Source organism: Carica papaya, chromosome 1 (genome assembly GCF_054855325.1).
Source record: "Carica papaya isolate Zhongbai chromosome 1, ASM5485532v1, whole genome shotgun sequence".
NCBI classification, from domain to species: domain Eukaryota; kingdom Viridiplantae; phylum Streptophyta; class Magnoliopsida; order Brassicales; family Caricaceae; genus Carica; species Carica papaya.
The window spans coordinates 18218799-18229161 of record NC_142309.1 but is presented as its reverse complement, the minus strand read 5'-3'; the positions used below and the strand labels follow the sequence as shown (position 1 = coordinate 18229161).

At 28.3% G+C, this 10363-nt stretch overlaps 3 pseudogenes; all 3 read left to right on the top strand.

Moving 5' to 3' along the window:
* The first annotated feature begins 2403 nt into the window (after positions 1–2403).
* On the top strand, positions 2404–2730 carry LOC148270386 (agamous-like MADS-box protein AGL62 pseudogene; annotated as a pseudogene).
* Positions 2731–5181: 2451 nt separating this feature from the next.
* LOC110818155 (agamous-like MADS-box protein AGL62 pseudogene) lies at positions 5182–5960 on the top strand (annotated as a pseudogene).
* A 2984-nt stretch (positions 5961–8944) lies between these two features.
* LOC110818146 (agamous-like MADS-box protein AGL62 pseudogene) lies at positions 8945–9271 on the top strand (annotated as a pseudogene).
* The last annotated feature ends 1092 nt before the right edge of the window (positions 9272–10363 follow it).

Below are 10363 nucleotides of genomic sequence, written 5' to 3'. Positions count from 1 at the left end.
TGCTTTTCCATTAGCATAACTACTACTTATGATGGAAATTGGGAGGAACCCTAATCTCTTTGGGGTCTGAGTTTTTTTTCCAAAAAAAAAAAGCTCTCGAAGACAGATTTCTTCAAGAAAATATTAATTCCAATTGAGAATATTCGATTAAAAACATGACTATCTAAATCCTTCCATTTTGTAGCAAATTTATTGGGAAGAATGACGAGATTAATGAAAAAGCAAACATAAAAATTTAGTTAGATAATCCTAAAATTCTGACTAAAATATCTCTCGTGGAAACACTTTTAAGTCCCTATGGATTCAAATAGAGTATAAATCATTTTGAATCAACGTAGAGAAGATTAATAGAGAAGATGAGCAATCGTCAAAAGCGTCAAGAAAGATAACATGCTATGAAAGACAACTCACCATAGTGAAGAATTGAGCCAAATTGGAATAGTTTTATATGGAAGCTTCATCAAAACCTTTTATGGCTAAGGTTGAAAAGAGGAAAATGGTTATTAAAATAATTAGTAGGTTGGTAATTGTATGATATTTAGTCCTTTGGGATTTTCTTATAATTTTAATTTTTTTTTATATATATCATGTTAAACTTCATGGTGGTTTCGCAACATTCGCTATAATTTTATTACCAAGTTTGTAATTTTTTGTTGACTAACTTATTATTCATGTATGGAGAAACATGAAAAATATTTTCATTATCTTCCCAAATTTGATATATATATATATATATTAGGAAATAGGTTAGTAATTATATAATACTGTGTATTGGGATGTGTAATTCAAATTTTATTCATCCTTGCACAGATGTTGACACTATTTTTATTATCTTGTCAAATTTGATAAGCAAGAAAATATGGCTGCTAATAACTACTTCTAAGAAGATTCATCTCATTTCGTTCTACAAGCAATGATGATTTGAAAATGGTAAATTCGTATAACTTAAAGGTAATATTATATCAATTTTTAAGATTTTTTTACTATATATTTCAATGAGGTGATTGTAAAGCATTCCAAACAAATAAGTCTTTAAAGCCGATATATTTACAAAGAAAATTCGTCTAAATCAAATTATATATTGAACAATATAAAATAAAAATGCCCAACTTGGTGACTAAGAACGAGTAAGTCATCAAAACAAAAAAAAATTATATAAAAAATTCATCTAAATCAAGTTGTGTTGGATAGTGAAAAGTGATAATTTCCAACTTGATGATTCCAAAAAAGTAAGTTATTAAAGCTAATAAATTTGTATAGAAAATTCATCTAAATTAAATTATGTATTTGATAGTGCAAAATGATAATGTCAAACTTAGTGACTCCAAATGAGTAAGTAATTAAAGTTAAAAAATTTATAAAAAAAATTCACCTGACTCAAGCAATATGTTGGATAGTGCAAAATGATAAAGTCAATCTGGTAACACCAAATAAGTAAGTAATTAATCTAAGAAATTTTTATAGAAAATCTGCCTAACTCAAACTATTGGTTGAATAGTGTAAAATTATAATGCACAGCCTGATGATTCTAAATGAGTACGTAATTAAAGTTAAAAATTTTATACAAAAAATCCACCTAACTCAAGCTATATGTTGGATGGTGTATAATGATAATGCTCAATCTTGTGACTCCAAATGAGCAAGTAATTAAAGCTAAGAAATTTATGCAAAAAATCCATTTAAATCAAGTTATATATTAGATAGTGCAAAAAAATAATGTCTAACCTAATGACTCTAAATGAGTAAGTAATTAAAGTAAAAAATTTATATAGAAAATTCATCTAAATCAGATTATATGTTTGATGGTGAAAAATGAAGATCCTCAACCTGGTAACTCCCAATGAGGAAGTAATTAAAGCTAAAAAATTTATATAGAAAATCTCTCTCAATCAAGTTATATATAGAATAGTGCAAAATAATAATGTACAGCCTAATAATTCCCAATAAATAAGTAATTAAATTTTATAAATCAGTTTATATATTAGACGGTGCAAAATGATAATACGCAATCTGCTCCAAATGAATAAGTAATTAAAGCTAAGAAATTTATATAGAAAATTAATCTAAATCAAGTTATATATTCGATAGTGCAAAATGATAATGTCTAATCTGTTGACTCTAAATGAATAAGTAATTAAAGCTAATAAATTTATAAATGAAGTTATTTGTTGGATAGTGCAAAATGAAATTTTCCAATTTGATGAATCCCAATGAGTAAGTAATTAAAGATTAAAATTTTTATATAGAAAATCCATTTAAATAATGTTTGATGTTGCATAGTGGAAAATAATAATGTCAATCTGATGACTCTTATAAATACTACCCATTTTCTATCACTTCCTAGTAAATTATAAGCCAACTTTTTTATCTCTTCTTCACGTCGTCTTTTTCTTTCACTTTTAGATGGATAGGAAGAGCAAGGGTCGTCAAAAGATTGAGATGATAAAGATGAGTAACGAAATCAACCTCCAAGTAATTTTCTCAAAACGAAGAGCTGGTCTTTCTAAGAAAGCTAGTGAATGGTCCACTCTTTGTGGCGTCGACATTGCAATTATTATTTTTTCCCCCAGTAAAAAGGCTTTTTCTTTTGCTCATCCTTGTGTTGAAAAAGTGATTGAAGATTTCATTTGTGGTAATCCTCCACGAGATACTTCAGGAGCCATGACACTCATTGAGGTTCACTGCAACTCAAGGATACATGAGCTCAATATGATCCTCACACAGGTTTGAGTAGACCATATTTAGATTTTAAAACTTATTATACTTATTTGATCTTCCGTTTGTTCGATTAAAACTTATACTGAATTGTACTTATTATTTAAAACATATGAAAATAGGTCATGAATCAACTGGAAATCGAGAAAAATCGCAATGCAGAGCTTAAGGAAATACAAAAAATATGTGAGAGTAAGTGTTGGTGGATGGTCAAAAATAGGAAATGCATTTCTCATAACTTGAGCATTTAAAGACATTTTTGAGGAATTGAAGAAGAAAGTTACTAAAGAAGCTGAGATGATTATAATTCAGAACAAATTAAACATGATGCCTCATGTATTAAACGACCCAAACACGATGCCTAATGTGTTCAACGATAATCCCAATATGTATATTCAAGGAAAGGGAAAAATAAGATTCTACTAAGTGCATTTCTTGACAAAGTCTCGGAAGGATGAAATTAAAAAGAGTTGTAAACACAATGCTTGCAGTTTGTTTTATTTTATTTATGTTAGATATCTGGTGCCTTAGCATTTGGGTTTTCGTCATGTTCCTTTTCATTGTAGTGTTGTGGTACTTTCAAAGAGTGCAATAATAACATAATTTTTTTATCTATGCATTTATTTTTATTTTCAAGTTGAAATCAATCTGCTATTCTAAGAGTTGTAATATGAGAAAATATTTTAAGTAATTTATTTTTAACTCATTAAGTCAAGACAAAGGTAATGTCTAAATATAAGAAAATATAAAGTCACATAATCGTGCTTCGATAAGAACATGATCATCTCTGGGAATACCTTCAATTATGTCACATTTATGCGAGTTAGTTTTTACATTGACAATTATGAGTCTATTTTTGAATAAATACCTGTGTTGGTTAATTAACTAATATACACACATTAATTTAAAAATAATATAAATAACATTTAATTAAAAACATACAAGGAAGTACAATCTCTTGTACAAGAAGAAATATACCAACTCTTCAGTTAAATAATGGTTGGTATAAGTCATATCTTGAGTTAATCTGAAATACAATAAATGAAATGAATTAACTATATGGTAATTATGCATCCATGGACAAATTACTAAATTTCATGATCAAATTTTTATACATTGTAAGAGTTGTGATATATTTATTAGATGACACTCTTGGTGACATGTATGTTCATCCAATTTATTGATGCGATAAATAAATCATGACGATGAATGAAAAGTGTTTAGTCATAATAAATCAATTATATTGGTTAAAGTCCTATAAATAATTTAATACTAAGCCTATATGGGCTACATGCATAAGCTCCAGCTAAGAAAATTCTATTAACACATAAATGCTAGCTATGAAAATTCTACTAGTTTGATGTGGGTAATTAATCTTAAAATAAATCAATAATGAAATTAGGTAATATTCAGGGGAAATATTCTATTGAGAGTGCTTATCTAAGTATGTAAACATATCTATATATTTGGGAATATATCCCAAGTAGGGATAATATCTTCATTAAATGTTGAGTATGCAAACAAGGAAGATTTTATATTAGGACCAAACAATATTAAATAGAAAATTTCAATCAAATGGATCAAAGAAATTGGATTTTGTTTAAGCAGGCTCAAGTTGAAGTGTTATACAAATAAAATAATTGTAAGTCACCTTTTGAAAGTACTCAACATGAATTATATGAATTTCAAGTTTAATTGAATATCACATGCAATCGAATTAAAACTTTATTGTTATGAAGGTTAATCGATTGTCATAATTAAATTTAATTATTTAAAACTTTGAATTTTAAATGTGATCCAATTGATAGTTATAATTTGCAACTTAGATCCTTCCTTAATGCTTATAAATAAATTAAAATTATCAATTGTACTAATGATCAATTAATTTTATAAAGAATTCATCATAGTTTTTAAATTTTAATATATCATATAATACATTTTTATATTTTTTATTACTTTAACATAAATATTCTAAGGATTTTTATCATTGCAATTTGATTCCTTGTGTCTCGTAACAAGAAACAAATAAATAAAATTAAAAGTAGGTCTCTTAACTTCTCAATCCCAAATTAATATCGAGAATATAGATACATATATATAACATAAAAAATGTAAAATTTTCAAGAAGGTTCAATTTTCATATATATCCATCTAGCTATGTATCTATAAATGTTAAAACACTGATGATTTTGCAAATTGTATAAAAGTACAGCTAAAATTTAACTTTAATTGTCTAGATTTTTCCTACCGTATATTTCAAGAAAGAGAAGATTCTCAAGCAACCCTAAAGATGTAAGTTATTAATACAGAAAAATATGTACAGGATGTCTACCTAAAATTTATTAATCACAACCTTGATTTAAATCTCCTATAAATATCACTCATTTCCCCCTCTTTCAATACAATTATTTCTCTCCATTAATCTCTCTTTTAATTTCTCTCTGCATATATTCAATACTTGTAAGTATGGCGAGAAAGAGTAAGGGACGAAAAAAGGTTGAGATGGTGAAGATGAATAATGAAAGCAATCTCCAAGTCCCTTTCTCCAAACGCCGAGCCGGACTTTTCAAGAAGGCAAGTGAATTGAGCACTCTATGTGGGGCTGAGATTGCTATTATCGTCTTCTCACTCGGTCAAAAGGTCTTTTCTTTTGGTCATCCTTGTGTCGAGACTGTGTTGGAACGTTTTGTTAGTGGTAGTCCACCACAAGCTACTTCTGGAACCATGAAACTCATTGAGGCTCATCGGAACGCTAGCGTCCGTAAGCTCAACATGCAGCTCACTCAGGTTATTTTAATTTCTTTCTTTTCTAATAAAATGTTTTCAATATAAATAATATATATTAATTCTACTACATGTACAGTTTCTGAACCAACTCGAAATCGAGAAGAAGCGAGGCGAGGAGCTTAACCATATGAAAAAGACAAATGAGAATCAATGTTGGTGGATGGCTCCCAAAGAAGATATGAGCTTAACACACTTCAACAATTGAAGGCCTCTCTCGATGAGATAAAGAAGAATTTGGCTAAGCATGCTGAGAAGATTATGATTCGTACCCCAAATAATCATCATCCTCATCCTCATCTTCCTCATCCTCATCCTCATCATCATCATCCTAACAATCCTTTTTTCTGGGAAGTTCTTCCTGTGGAACAGGTTTTCCTTTTGATACAAAGCCTGCTGGATTCAGTTCTAACATCGTTCCATTAAACAATCCAAACGTGGTGCCTCCAAAGTATCATTGATTTGGCCAAGGATTCTTCTAAGTGAACTTTTTTTATTTACGTAAAACAAATTTTTAATTTTTTCAACACAGTAAATGCCTCAGGATTAGTCTTTAGATTATATTTGGTTTTAGGATTTTAGCTTCTAGTATGAGTAAGGGTTTGTTATAGAAAATAAGAGGCATCTTATTTTATATTATTTGTTCAAGTATTTTGTAATCGTTCAATGATATTGCATCTAGTTCTTAATATAAATTTTCTTCCTTCAATCCCTTTGCGCTTGATTATATATATATATATCTCTCTCTCTCAAAGATTCTACTACACTATTTCTTTTTATCTTCCGTTGTGACACTGTTAACTGCTACCTATATAATGCATTATGCAAATACAAATACAAGTGCTCGTTATCTTAAAATATATATGCGTACTTAATAAATTTACTATGCAACGTGTTATATTTTATATCAAAAATATGATATTTCAGTATATTATAAATAATCGAGTGTTGTGAATATAATATCTCATATTGAAAAAATTAATTGAAAACATTACAACAATGTTCTATATTTACAAAATTTTTATAAAATATATTGTGCTTTTTCATCAGCATAACTGCTACTTATGACAGACACTGGTGAGGAACCCCAATCTCTTTCGGGTTTGAGTTTTTTCCAAAAAAAAAACCTACCCTCGAAGACAGATTCCTTCAAAAAAATATGAATTCCAATTGAGAATATTCGATTAAAAACATGAGTACCTAAATCTTTTCATTTTGTTGTAAATTTATTGGGAAGAATGATGAGATTAATGAAAAAGCAAATATAAAAATTTAGTTAGATAATCCTAAAATTTTGACTAAAATATCTCTCATGGAAACACATTTAAGTCCCTATGGATTCAAATAGAGTATAAATAATTTTGAATCAATGTAGAGAAGATTAGAGAAGATGAGCAATCATCGAAAGCGTCAAGAAAGATAATGTACTATGAAAGACAACTCACCATGTTGAAGAATTGAGCCAAATCGGAATAGTTCTATAGAGAAGCTTCATCAAAACCTATTAAATCTAAGGTTGTAAATATGAAAATGGTATTTAAAATAATTAGTAGGGTGGTAATTGTATGATATTCTGTACTTTGGGATTTTCTTCTTTAAATTTTAATTTCTTTTATATATAACTTATTAAACTTCATGGTCGTTTTGCAATATTCGCTATAATTTTAATACCAAGCTTGTAATTTTTTGTTGACTAATTTATTATTCATGTATGGAGAAACATGAAAAATATTTTCATTATCTTCCTAAATTATATATATATATATATATTAGAAAATAGGTTTGTAATTATATAATACTGTGTATTGGGATGTGTAATTCAAATTTTATTCATCCTTGCACAGATGCTGACACTATTTTTATTATCTTGTCAAATTTGATAAGCAAGAAAATGTGGCTGCTAATAACTATTTCTAAGAAGATTCATCTCATTTCGTTCTACAAGCAAGGATGATTTGGAAGTGGTAAATTCGCATAACTTATAGGTAAATATTATATCAATCTTCAAGATTTTTTTACTACATATTTCAATGAGGTGATTGTAAAGCATTCCAAACAAGTAAGTTTTTAAAGCCGATAAATTTACATAGAAAATTCGTCTAAATCAAATTATATATTGAACAATATAAAATAATAATGCCCAACTTGGTGACTCGGAACGAGTAAGTCATCAAAACCGAAAAAAAATTATATAAAAAATTCATCTAAATCAAGTTGTGTTGGATAATGAAAAATGATAATGTCCAACTTGATGATTCCAAACAAGTAAGTTATTAAAGCCAATAAATTTGTATAGTGAATTAATCTAAATTAAATTGTGTATTGGATAGTGGAAAATGATAACGTTAAACTTAGTGACTCCAAATGAGTAAGTAATTAAAGTTAAGAAATTTATATAAAAAATTCACCTAACTCAAGCAATATGTTGGATAGTGCAAAATGATAAAGTCAATCTGGTAACACCAAATGAGTAAGTAATTAAATCCACGAAATTTTTATAGAAAATCTACCTAACTTAAACTATAGGTTGAATAGTGCAAAATGATAATGCACAGCTTGATGATTCCAAATGAGTACGTAATTAAAGTTAAAAATTTTATACAGAAAATCCACCTAACTCAAGCTATATGCTGGATGATGTATAATGATAATGCTCAATCTGGTGACTCCAAATGAGCAAGTAATTAAAGCTAAGAAATTTATGCAAAAAACCCAAATAGGTCAAGTTATAGATAGTGCAAAATAATAATGTCTAACCTGATGACTCCAAATGAGTAAGTAATTAAAGGTAAAAATTTATATAGAAAATTCATCTAAATCAGATTATATGTTTGATAGTGAAAAATGATAATGCCTAGCCTGGTAACTCTAAATGAGGATGTAATTAGAGGTAAGAAATTTATATAAAAAATCTCTCTTAATCAAGTTAAATATTGAATAGAGCAAAATAATAATGTCCAGCCTGATAATTCCCAATAAATAAGTAATTAAAGTTAAGAAATTTATAAATCAGTTTATATATTGGATGGTGCAAAATGATAATATGCAATATGCTCCAAATGAATAAATAATTAAAGTTAAAAAATTTACATAGAAAATTAATCTAAATCGAGTTATGTATTTGATAGTGCAAAATGATAATGTTTAACCTGTTGACTCCAAATGAATAAGTAATTAAAGCTAATAAATTTATAAATCAAGTTATATGTTGGATAGTACAAAATGATATTTCCCAATCTGATGAATCCAAATGAGTAAGTAATTAAAGATTAAAAAATTTATATAGAAAATCCATTTAAATAAAGTTTGATGTTGCATAGCGCAAAATAATAATGTCAGTCCGACGACTCTTATAAACACTACACATTTTCTATCAGTTCCTAGTAAATTATAAACCAACTTTTTTATCTTTTCTTCACATTGTCTTTTTCTTTCACTTTAAACAATGGATAGGAAGGGCAAGGGCCGTCAAAAGATTGAGATGGTGAAGATGAGTAACGAAACCAACCTCCAAGAAACTTTCCCAAAACGAAGAGCTGGCCTTTTTAAGAAAGCTAGTGAATTGTCCACTCTTTGTGACGTTGATATTGCGATGATTGTTTTTTCCCCAGGTAAGAACGCTTTTTCTTTTGGTCATCCTTGTGTTAAAAAAGTGATTGAATATTTCATTTGTGGTAATCCTCCATGAGATACTTCAGGAGCCATGACGCTCATTGAGGCTCACCGCAACTCAAGGATACATGAGCTCAATATGATCCTCACACAGGTTTGAGTAGACCATATTTAGATTTTAAAACTTAATATACTTATTTGATCTTATTTTTGTTGGATTAAAACTTATACTGACTTGTACTTATTATTTAAAAAATATAAAAATAGGTTATCAATCAATTGGAAATCGTGAAAAATCGCAATGCGGAGCTTAAGGAAATACAAAAAAAAAATGTGAGAGTAAGTGTTGGTGGATGGGTCCGAAAAAGGAAATGAGTTTCTCACAACTTGAGCATTTAAAGACATCTCTTAAGGAATTGAAGAAGAAAGTTACTGAAGAAGCTGAGACGATTATAATTCAGAACAAATTAAACATGATGCCTCATGTATTGAACGACCCAAACGCGATACCTAACGTGTTCAAGGATAATCCCAATATATATATTCAAGGAAATGGGAAAAAAGGATTCTACTAAGTGCATTTCTTGATTAAGTCTTGGAAGGATGAAATTAAAAAGAGTTGTAAACACGATGCTTGCAGTTTGTTTTATTTTATTTATGTTAGATATCTGGTGCCTTAGCATTTGGGTTTTCATCATGTTCCTTTTCATTGTAGTGTTGTGGTACTTTCAAAGAGTGTAATAATAACATAATTTTTTTATCTATGCATTTATTTTTATTTTCAAGTTGAAATCAACCAACTATTCTATGAGTTGTAATAGGAGAAAATATTTTAAGTAATTTACTTTTAATTCATTAACTCAAGACAAAGGTAACGTCTAAATATAAAAAAAAAAGATATTAAAGTCACATAATCGTGCTTCGATAAGAACATGAATCATCTTTGGGAAAACCTTCAATTATGTCATATTTATGCGAGTTAAGTTTTTAGGTAATTATGCATCCACAGACAAACTATTGAATTTCATGATCAAATTTTTATACATTGTAAGAGTTGTGATACATTTATATGATGACACTCTTGGTGACCTGTATGTTCATCAAATTTATTGATGCGATAAATAAATCATGATGATGAGTCAAAAGTGTTTAGTCATAATAAATCAATTATATTGGTTAAAGTCCTATAAATAATTTAATACTAAGCCTATGTGGGTCACATGTACAAGCTCCAGCTAAGAAAATTGTTGTA